At 44.7% G+C, this 15,647-nt stretch overlaps 1 protein-coding gene across 2 annotated transcripts in view; it reads right to left on the bottom strand.

Moving 5' to 3' along the window:
- Positions 1-15,647, bottom strand: part of LOC126418843 (scoloptoxin SSD14) — a 562,060-nt gene that overhangs the window by 384,145 nt on the left and 162,268 nt on the right. Inside the window, exon 1 of one of the 2 annotated variants that reach the window (XM_050085859.1) lies at positions 15,236-15,285. The exons of the other annotated variant lie outside the window; for it this stretch is intronic. The gene's annotated coding sequence lies outside the window, so the exon portion shown is untranslated. Of the gene's footprint in view, positions 1-15,235; positions 15,286-15,647 lie in introns of those variants that run through there. 2 annotated transcript variants of the gene reach the window in all.

Genomic DNA, 15,647 nt, shown 5'->3' with positions numbered 1-15,647 from the left:
AGGCGTCGAAAAAAAGGTCATGGGCTGGATTAGCAGGCATGGAAGACAGATGGCTAGCATAACGACTCAGAAGGACTGCCCGCCGATTGGACAGCGGAGGTTCAGCAGTCTCAGCATAAAGGCTTTCCACAGGGCTGGTGTAAAAAGCTCCAGACACTAAACGTAATCCACGGTGGTGGATAGAGTCGAGACGCCGAAGAATAGACGGCCGAGCAGAGGAGTAGACTATGCTTCCATAATCCAATTTCGAGCGCACTAAGGCGCGATAGAGGCGGAGAAGGACCACTCGGTCCGCTCCCCAAGAGGTACCATTCAGGACACGGAGGGTGTTAAGGGAACGCAGACAGCGAGCCGAAAGATAGGAAACGTGGGAGGACCAGCACAGTTTTCTGTCAAACATAAGACCCAAGAATTTAGCGACGTCGGAAAACGGAAGGTTGACAGGACCTAGATGTAAGGAGGGCGGAAGAAACTCCGTACGTCGCCAAAAATTAACACAAACGGTCTTACTGGGTGAGAAACGGAAGCCGGTTTCGATGCTCCACGAGTGGAGGCGATCGAGACATCCTTGAAGACGTCTTTCAAGAAGGCTGGTCCGTTGAGAGCTGTAGTAGATCGCAAAATCGTCCACAAAGAGGGAGCCCAAGACATCAGGAAGGAGACAATCCATAATTGGATTAATGGCGATGGCAAACAGTACAACACTTAGCACGGAGCCCTGGGGTACCCCGTTTTCTTGGGAGAAAGTACGGGAGAGAGTAGTGTTCACCCGCACCCTAAATGTGCGCTCTGCCATAAATTCGCGAAGAAAAAGGGGCAGCCGGCCTCGAAAGCCCCAAGAGAACAGTGTGCGGAGGATGCCTGTCCTCCAACAGGTATCGTATGCTCTCTCCAGATCAAAAAATATTGCTAAGTCTGCGTGGCCGCCTCCTTTGTTGGCCGAGGAGAAGCAAGGACAGTGCTGTATTTTCCTTTCTGAGGCACGGTGGGCTGTCGACTGGCGAGTAACTTTCGAGCAGCAAAGGTCGACACCTTTTCCTTCACTCTTATTTCCTGGATGAGCTTTTCATCCTTAAAAACGGGGCAATCTCGAGAGGAAGCAGCGTGGTCACCCATACAGTTGATGCAGTGAGGGGATGGAGGTGGACAAGCACCCTCATGGGCATCCTTGCCACACGTAACACATTTGGCCGGATTGGAACAGGACTGGCTGGTGTGATTGAACCGCTGACATCGATAGCAACGCGTAGGGTTTGGGACATAAGGGCGAACGGAAATTATCTCATAGCCTGCTTTGATTTTTGATGGGAGTTGAACTTTGTCAAATGTCATGAAGACAGTGCGGGTTGGAATGATGTTTGAGTCAACCCTTTTCATAACCCGATGAACAGCAGTGACGCCCTGGTCAGACAGGTAGTGCTGAATTTCTTCGTCAGACAATCCATCGAGGGAGCGTGTATAAACGACTCCACGCGAGGAATTTAAGGTACGGTGCGGTTCCACCCGGACAGGGAAGGTGTGGAGCAGGGAAGTACGCAGCAATTTTTGAGCCTGGAGGGCACTGTGTGTTTCTAACAACAGGGTACCATTCCGTAATCTGGAACAAGACTTTACAGGACCCGCAATTGCGTCGACACCTTTCTGAATAATGAAAGGGTTGACCGTGGAATAGTCGTGACCTTCGTCAGACCGAGAAACAACAAGGAACTGTGGCAACGATGGAAGAACCGTCTGTGGCTGAGACTCAGTGAACTTACGTTTGTGAGCAGACATAGTGGAAGGTGAGGAAACCATTGCGGAAGAATCCCCCATGATTACCGGCGTCTCCGATGGCGCGCTCCTCCCTTGTGGGGGCCCTCACCGAGGGCACACCCGCCTTAGGTGATTGTTCACACCTCAGGTCACACCTCCCGACAAACTGACGGAGGGACCAATCGGCACTTTCGGAAGGTATCAGCTCGGGTAATCACCCCTCCCTGGGCCTGGCCGTTACCAGGGGGTACGTACGTGTCCTACCTGTCTACCCGGGGCGGGGAATTACGCGTTACCCCGTCACCGGCTACGCATGGAAGTGCGTGGGTCGGCCTTCAGACACGCACAGGGAGGAAAAAAGAGAAAGGGAAAGGAAAGAAAAGGGGGTCTCAAACGCCGCAGCGGAGAAAAGGGCAAGGAGAAGAGGGAAGGAATAGAGATGGACAGAGGCAGGACGAGGTCTTGCAAGTGTAAAAGCAAGGAATTTGGAACAGTTTCGAGCGTCCGTCTCCGGACGTAGGCACAAACCATACTCCCAGAGGGGGAGAAAGGGAAGGAAAGAGACAGAGGTGAGGGGGGGGGGGGGCGAAGATGGGGGACGGGGAGGGATGCGGAAAGGGAAGGGAAGGTATGCAGCCCGGAAAGGAAGGAGGGCCACATTAGCTTGGGGCCCCATGCTCGCTACGCACGTGTCCACAAAAGAGTTGTGGACCCCCTGGGGGGATCAATGATATCTAATTGTGGTTGTAGTTCACAGCATGTGGATGAGTGCTTGTAAGGTGCGAAATTATAGCCGCCTTACAATCTGTAGTGCTGTCGCTTATCGGCTTTTTATTGACACGACAAACATGTGTTTGAAATCCTATGAATAACTTCGACTAACAGCATTATCAATCTATGAACTATTTTTGTCAAGTTATTCGCAGTTCAACAGATGTCACCAGTTTGTAAGATGAATGAATAGAAGGGACAAAGTTTGGCTGAAATCAGTCAACACAAAGGAAATGATTTTTTTTTAGGGCACGTTGGAACTCCTGTTCCTACATATTGGAGGCGCTCGACCAGTTAACTTCTATTGTAAGAGAAATATTACTTATTGTCTCTAAGCTAAATCATGTCAAGGATGCGAATGAACTATTAAAATAGTAAATAGTAACAAGAGATTTCAGGGGATTCTCATGTGACTCAGCAAAGTGATTTCGCTGGTAAGAAGCCATAATGAAGCCTTGGAATATAACTCACCAAGAGATCCCGACATTGTCGAACTGAAAAATAAACAGCGAAAAATAAAGAAAAGGTTCGAGAAACTTAAGTGTAACTCAGTTATATTGGCGATCTACATGAATTTGGTTCCATCCACCCGGCGGACATCTTGTGTGTGTTAACGGTACTGTTTTAATAAGGACTGCGTTTTAGCAGTACCTTTAATAAGGAGTCAACTTTTAAGACTGAGTCTGTATCATAGCCTGGGGTATTTTACTGGAGCGTAAGTTTTCAACCTTTCGGCTTTTACCATACGGTATATAAATTTCAAGTTTAGCCGTTCGACTATCATCCTTTTAAGAGGTTATGCAGCTAATCTGTTTACGATTTGAACGTTGGGACATCGTACATTCTCTCTATCCTTATCAAGTGGAAAGTATCACCTGAAGATAGGATTCGTCAAGATGGTAACGGTGTTTATCAAAGATCGAAACTATCCAACGGGGCGGCACGGCGTAGGCACAGAAGAAATACCAACATTTAGCGAACAAGAACACGAAATCGAAACAGATGTATTCCACAACAACGGGCAGTGAAAATGTACCAGCAGTTGCCTCGATTGTAGAAAACCCAGATGCAATGGGGAAGTGTATGGAGAGTGTGTTACACGTACCGTGTAATGTTTACCCATCGTGGCGACGTCCGTTCCGAGCGAACGATTGTTCTGAATCAGTGCGACGATCTCTCAACAGCGAAGTCTTAAAAAAAAAAAATCACGAAAATGTCTTTCAGAACTGCTGTTCTTAAACTCTGTTCGAATCAATAATTTTGGTAACTGTTCCAGATAGAGATTCAGTGTTACGAAAGGTGTTTCAGTTGCTATCGAATCTTCCACGTTATTTGGTCATAGTTCACCGAAACTTTTGTTTCTGATGTTTGTTCCTCAGCGTTTCGTATTCTGGAGCTCACCCAGCTGATCCTGGAGAATCTCTACAGACATGCAATGCAGCTCTGGACGAAACGTCGGGAACAGAAGTTTCATGGACCGTTCATTACCATACATCTCGGAAGATGGAACTGGAACTAAGAGAACAGGTCGTGAAAGTCTTGATTATAAAATAGGTTCCCTTGTTAATTTCAATATTCGGTGTCAGATTTTGTGCAAAGTCACCATGCGGCATCCAGTCTGGCCCGATGGGCGGCGGGCCACAAAGTATGTGTGAATAGTTACGTGCGTAAGCAGCCCCAACGGCCCAGCGTCACCAAGAAAGTTCTCTTATCTGTGGGCAGTAACGGCATGCTGTCTGTCAGCCCAGACCGTGCACAGCGGTCATAGCAGCCAGTTTTATCGTCCAAATCCAAACAAGTGGCTAAAATAATTACCATGACAAAGTTTGTGCTGTTCTGTGTAAAAAAAAAAAAAAGGGGACTACGATACGCGACTTACCAGTATAATAATGAACTGTTACTTTGAGACTACGCACGGTTAGTGTAGATACAGGGAAAGGCGGTGAGGGAAGTAAAAATTTAACTGTAAATTGTGTTAGAAAGCTGTATGTCTGTTTCGACGATCTTCCATGAGCCAACTGGAGCAAAGGGTAACCAGTTGGGCGAGGTATCGGTGAATAATATTTTCTGAAATAAAAGGCCATTTTACTACATTGCTGGTATTTAAAGGGAAATGCCCCGAGTGAGCATCGAACTCAAGACCTTAAGACGTAGGTGCTATCTACTCCACCTCCGAAGCATGTGGCAGGTTAGAGAACGTTTTTGCACACGAACTAGTTATTTGGCGTCGTCTTCCTACGTCCGTTCTCCCTCTCACTTTCAAGTCTGTCAGTTTCCCTAATAATTGGGACACGCACTGTATGCAAATCTTGCACTAGGGTGCCCCCCCTCAGCTTGGCGCCTATTCCATAAACCGGTTCTGATCACCAACGTAAATTGTTTCATAGAAACTAATACTACAACCTTACTACTTAGCTCAATCATTGTAGTGCGTATCATTACACATACCCATCGTCTTACATAATACAACGGCACACAGTGCGCAACTGCTTCTATTAGTTTATATTCTATACATTACAATTCATCCTCCTAGAAACTAATACTACAACCTTACTACATAGCACAAATACTGTACTGCCTCTCATTACACAAACCTCTCACCATACTTGATACGATGGCGCACATATCGCGTAACCGGTGCTACTAGTGTATATTTTACACATTACAGTTCATCGAATATCTTTTTTGTGATATGTTACAATACAGCATCACCGGTCTTTTGCGGTCTAACTGTGTTGGCGAGCCGGCCGGAGTAGCCGAGCGCTTCTAGGCGCTACAATCTGAAGCCGCGCGACCGCTACTGTCGCAGGTTCGAATCCTGCCTCGGGCATGGATGTGTGTGATGTCCTTAGGTTGGTTAGGTTTAAGTAGTTCTAAGTTCTAGGGGACTGATGACCTCAGAAGTTAAGTCCCATAGTGCTCAGAGCCCTTTGAACCATTTTTTGTGTTGGCGAGGCAGTAAATTTATCCGCAGGTCAATAACACTGCGTCACTGCAATACACTTTGGAGGTGTGGCGGTGGGACTTGGGAGTCCCGTACCACCCTCCGACGGTGACAGTACTACATCAGTGAGGGAGAAAAATTTAGCCTAAGATGGGCAGGTAGGATGGGAAAGTGTTGGACGTAGAATGGGAGCTAGTCCCGCCAAAGGATGCATCCGTGGTGGGCGTGCCAGGCCTATCGTTAGCAATGGTCGGAATCCGATTCCTCTAGGATGGTTAGGGGAACCGGATGTCGATGCCAGCGGCGTGGAAGTGTGGTCCCAACGTGGCGTAACCCACGGACACTGTCCCGCAAGACATCCACTTTCTCATTGAGCCGCCGCGCGTTGTTGCGTATGGTCGTCTTTAGGGGGACGATATCCGCTTCCTCGTGGAGAGTGACAATTCTCGTGAGTGGCGGGGCGTGCAGGATCCACCTGAGCACCTTGTTCTGCAGGTGCTGCAACGTCCGCATCCTGGTGACACTATTCGTGACCTATGCAGCAGATCCATATGTGAGGGCGGGCTGGATAACTTCAGCATGCCGGTTAAGTTCCCTACTGCGGAAGAGTGGGTGCAAGGCCTTATTCAGCTTATACACCTTGTTGCTGACATACTCTGAATAACAGTAGTAGGGGACCTTTAAGATTTCCTTCTGCAAACTTTATACAATTGTGCCAATCATTTGGCTGCGCGTATTTTGCTACAGTGCAGATTCGCGCTAAGGCAAAGTTTGATTTTTTTTAAAAAAAGAACCGTGGACAATGGCATTTTATCATTGTGTAAATAGAACATTTATTTAAGAATGCTCTAATTTAAGAGCTTCAATACACATTGTCTCACATTTCGTTAAACTATGCTCTTGTCGCAACAAATTGCAAAGGTAAACGTGCAAATGCCTCAATTCCAATGTGTACCCTTTGGTTAAAGTTTGCAAAGTTCGGTCAAATAGTTTCATAATTCCATTTTCACGTTTCACTGAAAGTAATTCTCAATGAAGCTCGCACCAAATATCTTGGCTAAGAGGGCGGGGGTTAAGGTGTATCGAAACATGGATATTTCTAGCAGATGCAGTGCGTTACACGAATAATTCTTGAACATAAGCTGTGTTTGTTTGAACTTTTTCGTTTATCTGTTTTAACTGAAGAAACAGCATGCAAAAGCTCCTTTGTGACCAAACCGATGACAGCTTACGTTATTAGCGAGACAAGTGTGTATTACATTGTCTTATTCCATCATTTAACATCAAACCGAAAATATTCTTCAGTTTACGCTTAAGGTGTGTGTACGTGGGCCACATTTTGCGGCAGTGTTTGGCCGAAATAGTGTTTCCGTCAATTCTGCTGCAGTGAGTGCAATACATGGCGGTATGGCTGGGCAATATTGCTGATGGAGCAATGTGTTGCAGTTCGTAGCAGACATTGCCGAGATGTTGGGGGTTGTCCACCAAGGTTGGAGAATATTACGTATTGCCGGGCCATGTATGTACCTCTGTCCTTGTCTGCAAATGATTCCTCCGTACTCTCGGCCTTCCTTCCTGTTCCTCACACCGACAATGCTGCAGTGCCAACTCGCGTGATACAAAATTATTTCGCTTCAGTTCGAAAGTTGGCTTCCGTACGTTGAGGCGTTCGATTTGTTTGTTGCCTACTAGGGAATGTTTTTTGAACTCACCGTTATTAGGCGGCACCGGAGATCTAAAACGGTACACGTGTATAAAATCGCAACGTCACTATAATTTGCCGCTGCTGCTACGGTCGCAGGTTCGAATCCTGCCTCGGGCATGGATGTGTGTGATGTCCTTAGGTTAGTTAGGTTTAAGTAGTCCTAAGTCTAGGGGACTGATGACCTCACATGTTAAGTCCCATAGTGCTTAGAGCCATTTTTTATAATACGCCGCTGCGACGGTATCAGTGGTCATGACAATGAGTGGCCAACGTGATGCGATGGGCAATGGCGTGGGGGCGAGATACAGTGCTGTGTGTTGCTAATTTGCAGTAATGAATACGAACCTTAGTCAAACCAGTTTTAATACAACTACATTAGAAGACATAACATTTAAAGCATTTGCAAAACATTAACTCCTTGGGACATGTCACATGTTTTTTTAACTCTTCGGGTAATCGCAATTGTACGTGACCCCGATGGGCCAAGAATATCTTCTTCAGTCATAGCTAAATGATTTATTAATTCTGGATTCACATTAACTGAGAAGCAAATTAAACTACCGGGTGGTTATAATTAAACTTTCCCTATTTAACACGCTATGACGTGGAAACTAATTACCGTACGAGGACCAAACTTAGCAGCATTAATGCTACAAAAGGGACTCAATATGGCGCCCATAAATGCCTAGAAGAGTCTGAAAGCGCAGGACTGCCTTCTGCACAGCAGAACTAAGCATGTCCGTAGGTATGCTGGCTAACTCTCTCGATATGGTGCGCTTCAGATCAGCAATACAAATGTGAATGTTACCCTGGTAAACCCCCACAACCAGAAGTCACAGGGAGTGAGATCAGGTGATCGTGCCGGCCAAGCATTTTGAAACGATCGGCTGATAATTCGATCGTTTCGAAATGTGTTTCGGAGAAGCAGGTGTAGATTACGAGTGATGTTTTGAGGGGCCCCATCTTGCAGGAAAGTGTTGAGTTCAATGCGTCTGCCTCCTGTAAGGCAGGTATGACATGCTGGCGAAGCATATCGCAGTAACGCTGGCCAGTCGCACTGCACGTTTTGGTCCTTGAGCGCCAACGTTTCCAAAAAAAGAATGGACCATTGATGAACGTACCTGTGAAGCCACGTTCACCATACAGAGGAACTTCATGCACAGTGACTGGAGGTGAAGCTCCCCACACTCGGCAGTTCAGTGTTTTCATATCATTCGTCAGAGAAAAATGGGCTTCGTCTGTCCATAGGACGGTCCAGGGCCAGCCCTCGTCAACTTCAATCCTTACGAGAAAGTGGAGAGAGAAGTTAAAACTTCGTTGTGCGTTTTGTGGTGCAACCTGTTGTACTATACGGCTTTGTACGGATACCATTCGAAAATGGTTTGAAGCACCTTCCATACAGTGGACCACGGCACGTTCAACTGTCATGACACAGCACGCGCACTGCGGACGATCGGGAACTGCGCACAGCGTTGTCTGCCATAGCAGCAGCGATTTCATCAGCCACAACCGGTCGTCGGCCTCTTCCAGGAGGGACGACCGCTTCTCCAGCTCATTCTAACTGCCACATCATGCTCCGCACAACAGGTGGAGGAAGAGAACCCTTCCCTTTTCTCAGGTAAGGGTAGGCATATCAAGTTTCGTGCGGCGTGTTTGAAACCTATCTTACGTTCTCGCATAAGTATCTGTCAATATTTCTGACTTTGTGAAATAAAATGAAAATAATGACAAAATAAAGATTTCAAATCTTATTACAAATAAGTTTCATCACAATCGCCACTAACACCTTCCAGAAAACTGCTACCACGTCTCCAAGTAGCTAGCGACGAATTAAGAGAACATCAGAATGTGTTTACAACAGCCACAAGGCCTGGAAAGCTCAGTTTCTGAACAGTTTTGTGCGTCTTACGTAAAAACTGAGCCGTTAGCTTGCATTATTGACTCGTGAGGTGGGCAAAACGATGCCCCGTTACACAATGGGCTACTTGTCGATGACGTCTGAATACCGACATGTGCACTAAAAGTAATTCCGCTAGGTCGTATCCAGTTTTGTAAACCCTGAAACGTATACTTTTACAGACAGTGAAATTAAAGCATTAAGAAAGCATTACAAATGCACTACTCTCATCGCAATGCAAATGGAAATCACACTTAGAAGCGATGGAATTTTAGATGCGCACCTTGATCTGCAATCAATGGCAGGCCCCAGTTTTCCAAAATATGCTTAGATATGCGTGGCTAACTGCGAAATTATCGCCACATCCCGAGGTTGTTTTCCTAATGATATTCACTCTAAAAGATGACTAGTTTCATATCTTTGAAAGTGGCTCGTGGTGCGCCAAACACGGCCGGCCGGAGTGGCCGAGCGGTTAAAGGCGCTACAGTCTGGAACCGCACGACCGCTACGGTCGCAGGTTCGAATCCTGCCTCGGGCATGGATGTATGTGATGTCCTTAGGTTAGTTAGGTTTAAGTAGTTCTAAGTTCTAGGGGACTTATGACCACAGCAGTTGAGTCCCATAGTGCTCAGAGCCATTTGAACCATTTTGCGCCAAATTTTTATGCCTTAGATGTTTTTATGAATACTCTGGCTCCCTTTAAGCACTGTTAAGACGAGTGCTGTTTTCGTACCTCTCAATGATTCTACGCTCGATTAATTTGGCATCGTATGTTTTCGCCGTTTTCAATTCTCTGTAGTAATACCAACGCCTAGAGAAAGTATCCTAATAATAATGGTTGTATCTGCCTATCTTGCACTTTTTTTAAATAGCTTACTGCCCGATAATTGGCTCGCGTAGACTGTATGGTCTGCACAATTTTGTTTTTCATTACTCGACTTTTTATCGTGTTCATAAATTGCAGCATCTTCTAAACGTATCACGGTAATTAAAGCCACATAAGATCCTTTCCGAATGTACTTCTGACCATAGAGCGATTCTGGTAGCTGGAGTCCAAGATTCTTGTTAATCTCTATGGAATTTTACTTCTCCTCTTGGAGAGAAGACAAATTAATAACTTTGATACAGCGTATTAATGTTCCGGAAACACGGAAGCGTCCGATCCCACCCGTCTGCTTTGACCCATGACGTCACAAATATTGCGGAAACAAAAACACACACACTTTCCACAAGAAGCCTAATGACACTAACGGGACAAGCGCGGGAAATGGGGTGTTTTGGATGGGGGGCAAACTAAATATAAACAAATTTAGACGCCTTGCGTAGCTACAACGTGTAAGTGAAGACAGCCATGCATGAATACCCACCCACCTCCCCAGGGGTCGTAACCCCTGCAACCCATAGAAGATAAAGATGCTTCAGTAGCTGATTAGTTTTTTTTGTCTTAAAAAAATCTCACGGGATAGAACGAACAGATCAGAAAGATAAATATAATAAACTAAAACAGAAATTCGAGGAAACATAATTAAAATAAGTAATAAGTGTTTTTAAATTAAAAAAAATCTCACGAGATAGAACGAACAGATCAGAAAAGTAAATAAAATAAGATAAAACAGAACTGGAGACAGCCACACTCAAACCGAACTCCGCGCCGTCATGACGTCACACACGACAACACCCTTACGTCACGGGTCAAAGCCGACGAGTTGGATCGGACGCTTCTGTCGACCCTAATGTTCCACAATAATATTTATTACTTCGTCCTGAACCTGTCTTCGGCTTCTTAGACCATCTTCAGATAATGTTGGTCTACACAGCTTCAGCGAGAATTCATAACTGACATTTCATGCTTATATCAATACAAAACATGCCTTTTCCGTTCTTGTAGTAATAGTTTGATAGACACTTTCCTCCCACAAGACGTTACTTTGTATCTAACCGAGAAGGAGAAATACCGATTTTCATAGATTCAGCTTTAAAAATTTTTAATAAATTGAAATTCTTACTTAGAAATTTTCATCTCCTATTTAGTTTTTGAATTTCCAGAAAGTGTGAAAAACGAACTTATTTCTAACAAAGAAGCCATATACAAATTTCCACAGATTTAGCTTTGAAAATGCTTTTCATCCCCTATATAACTATTATGAAATTAAATTTCCAAGAACACTGGAACACGTATTTTTTCAAATTTTCAACCAATTTTCATAGCTGCAGCTTTAAAAACGCTGTAGTAGTACTTTAATAATCTTTCAAAATCTTTCACCCACTATTTTACCCGCTTATAGATTGAATATCCAAAAATGCTGCAACCCGTAGTTTTTATTTCTGACGCAAACCAAATACCAATTTTCGTAGTTCGTTTCAAAACTGTCTTAATAACGACATATTTACGAAAAACCTTTCGTCCCCTAATTCACATCTTTGAGCGTAATTTTGAAAATGACGCCTACAGTATAAGATCAACACGCACCGCAAATTTAAAATCTGTTTTTAAGGGTTTTTTGGCTGGGCGATGAGTCAAAAAGAGTCAGTCGGGACATTGCATTTTATATGTAGAGATTTTTAAGTGCCCTTTCTGATCAGCAAATCCCAACACTGTGCCAGTTCACGGTGGTGCATGAGTATGTAAGGTTCGTTTAGTTTTTGGACGAATTTCGGTTCTGCGTGGGTGACGGCGCAAAGAGGTTTTCCGTGAACGGGATGGAGACGCTAAAAGAAATTGTAGGAGCGCCCAATGGCACAGCTCTGTGTGGCCTACGTGACTTTTAGGTCGTGCGCCGATGTGGAAACGGACAAATCCGCCAAATTTAAAGGCGGGGCGTTTCATTGGCCCTTCCGATTCCTCGGGAGAAACTACAAGAAGCGCCTGATAGCTTTCTCTCGGCAGAAGGGCACCAAACAAGTTGCATTCGCACGCGCTCTTCTCAGAATCTGGTTGGCTGGTACCGTCGCGCATAAAAGCGTGAGAGTATTGGTCGGTGTGGACTGCGAAAAAACGCGGGCAAAGTGCCGTGTTGGTCGCTGTGGTGAAGTGAGATAGCTTTGGGGACGCGTGGAGGAGAGTCTTGTTAGCCTTGAGTAATTATAAAATTCGGTCAGACTGCGTCGGAAATAAGATGAGAAATAATTTAATTGCCGTTTATAGTCAGATAAAAGCTGGGAGTAACTGGGAGTTACTTCAGTGCTGAGGTTCTCATATAAACTTTAGGGTGCTGTACACAATAGATTAATGTCGGTTACAGTAGAGGAGTGATTGAAGACTACAGAGGTTGCTGCCGTCCGAAGCTGTTCCGGCCAGCACGCTTAAATGGTAAGAAACAACTAATTGTAACCATGGTTAGCGATGAGTTGTAGACTCCTGAGTAATTGATAACTTCATCAGTATTTTCATCTTTCCTCCTCTGGATGAACTATGAGACGAATTAGAATCGTTTCAGTTCGTGTGAGTGACCGGTTTGTTCTTTCCAAATTACTTTGTGCCGAAATATATCTTTTATTAACTAGCGAATCTTTAATTAGCAGAAATTTGGCTTGCCTCCCTCTGTTTCGTACATGCTCTGTAGCTTCCATTGCTAAAGTATCAGTATTCGCTTTCGTTTCTCATTGTTTCACTTAATGGAGCAAATCTCGCACCTGCATGGTTAACATCCCCTCCAATGTTTCCGCTTCCTTAGTGTACAGAGCACACTCCACGCTGATCTTCCCATTCAGCTGCGAATATATACGGGACAACTAGTCTAATTACGTTCCCATTCCTTTAACGTCAAATTCGTTGTCAACTGGACAAGAGAATGTTAACAAATTTTATACTTTGCAATATTGCTTTAAAATTACGAGTTTCCCAGTCCCAGTTTTAGTTGGTAGTACAAATCAGAAAGGTAACAACTGCCTGTGTAAGGCTGGATTAAAATCGCTCTGTTACGAGTCGGGCTTAAATGCTTTATTTTCTGTGGATAGAACTCGGTACGGCCATTAAACTTAGGGACGCCGAACGATTTAGAATTATAACAGAACAGAGATTGAGACATCTGATGAGGGAAGACACTGATACTCCTATAATCTAGAAACGATCGTTAACTCTGGTCAATAATACCCCCTCTCCCCACTCCCCAAGCCAGTCGTAAGAAAACAAGTACCTTTCAGCATAAAAGTAAAATACAAAGCAAAAACTGATCTGAAATTTTTATATGTTTAAGTTTTAATTACTGCTAATTATACCACATTTATAGTGATACAGTCCAATACGATTTGAAATTATCAAAAATATTACTGTAACATTTCTCTAACAAAAGAAAAACATAAGACTGTATTTGGACATGGAGCGTGAAATTTCGGAACTATCATCTCAATCACTGCGATACCAGCTCTCCTTTTCGTTACGCGAGTGGACTGATGAAGTCGTATAGAAACTCTGATCATTTCTTTAGAAACTGTTGAGTATTCGCACCTGAACCAAAATAAGTTTTCGTCTGTCTTCATCCTTTCACCATACCAAGTTTCAACGATACCGAAGAGCGACATTCGTCGGGTTCCTCTTGTTCGCTTTAACACACGAGAGCAAAATGGCATTCATAAACCGTTTATTGAAAACTTTTATTCGTAAAATAGGTGCAATAACAAGAATTTTACTTTCATGACATCACGTTCATTGGCTTCGCCGACACAGCCAAATTAACAGTCCAGCCTAACCTAGACTGGCAGCTCTATTAATCAGTGTCACCACAGCGTAAAAAATAATATAAATATCATTTCTGTATTGCACACATATATCGTCACACGTCATGGATCAAAGCTGACGTCCTTTATCGGTAAGTTCCCACTACCCTGTACCGAAAAAGCCAGTTCCCCCTCACTCCCTATTTGAAATACTACACGATATCTTCGGTTCATCACTTCCTTGATAATGACCACAAATATTTGCCATCAGATACGTACTGAAGAGATGCTCGGTTATTGCACTGTAATTTACCTCAAGTTCCTACTATCGTCTCCACAAACCAGAAGTATTTACTCGAAGTGAGTTGTAAGTGCTCTACTGCTCTGAGGAATAACTTTCCCAGAGATCGTAGTTGAATACTTTTCCCCGTTTCAAAAACAGAACTGGAAGTAATGGTAACTCAGATTCCTTTTTCACTTGGTTCCCATACACCACAATTTACAGTGCCAAATCTTGATTCTTAGACTTTTCTTTACCACTTTTCTCGTCTTCATTTTCCCCTCCCATTTTGTATGTTTACTTTGCAAAAAGTATGGTCCGGTGTAACCTTCGGGTTTAAATGTGTCCAGATTTAACAGATAAGTTAACCAAAAATTAACTTGCACCTAATACCAGCGTCTGGACTAGTGTTTTAAGTATTTGACAAATTAACGTCATACTTCTGCTTTTAGGTATTCCATCTTGCAAAATGAAGGCGACAGTTATCACGATGGGAAGACAGCTGTCATTTCTGACAAACACTGTACTAAGATTTCTGCAAATATTTCTCCCGAGACGGGTGAGGATATCTATTACTTAGCAAGTACATAATAAAGGGAGAAACGGATGGAATGTTTAGAAACAATCACCGACAAAAGAGTGCTTGCTAATTTCGCCTTCCACAGAAGATCGCGGTCATATCTTGTACATGAGGGTCTGTGAAACTGTCGAAGAGCTAGTGTACACAACTAGTCAGATCCAGTCCAAGCAATGTACACGTAACTCGTCACAAGTACGATTACTCTTCGTGAGTAAACTAACAGGTCATTGCAGCACTCTCCCTTTTAGGTGACGTTGTTTCACCGATATTTTATCAACTTAAGAGTGTCATATGCACATTAGGAAAAAGAATGTACTTTGAAACTTTAGCTAATAGCTTCCTTCTCTCCTCCCCCCCTCCCCTCCCCCTTTGGGAACACAGTTGATTGTACGAGTCGGCAGAAGAATGAGCTACCCCTGAACTTCGAAAGGATTAATCTTATAACGTATATTGCGTTTTCCATACGTTTCGCTAGGAGGAATTGTCTATTATACAATCTTTTTTGCCTTAGTGCAGTATTATGTTCTCGTCTTCGAATATAACCCACAGGTGACTTGCAATAACTGAAAATGACGCTCTCGTGGATTAGCACTTTCTTCAGCCGGCCCCTGCACATTGGCGGCGGTCAGTTAGAGAAGCGAGGCACTCACCCTGCAGGCTGCCCTGGCGCTGCGTGGTAAGAGAGATGGGCCGCGGAGATAGCCGGAGCGCGGTACTGGGTCGCAGCGACTGATAGACAACTCGTGGCAGCGCAGCCGCTGGCGGTAGGTACGGGTCCGTGACGTCACAGGCGCGCAGGCCGAGGGGGCGTGCACCGCAGAGCGGACCTGCCGCAACGGCCGGCCGCGTATCTCAGGCGCAGAGCGCGGCGTCACCCGGCACTCCGTGACGTCGCGGCTGCAGAGCGGGGCATCGCGGGCTAGCGGCGCGCTCCATGTGTGTCGCCAGCTTACACCAAAGATAAAGGCTCCCGACAAGGGCACCAACCAACAGACCAACCGACCGACCGACTTGTTTAGGCGTTTTGGCCAACCGACCGACAAAGTCTTCCCCTTCCCCTCC

Source organism: Schistocerca serialis, chromosome 1, assembly GCF_023864345.2.
Source record: "Schistocerca serialis cubense isolate TAMUIC-IGC-003099 chromosome 1, iqSchSeri2.2, whole genome shotgun sequence".
In the NCBI taxonomy this organism is placed as follows: Eukaryota; Metazoa; Arthropoda; class Insecta; order Orthoptera; family Acrididae; genus Schistocerca; species Schistocerca serialis.
The sequence above is the reverse complement of the archived record's forward strand: the minus strand, read 5'-3'. Positions and strand labels throughout refer to the sequence as shown.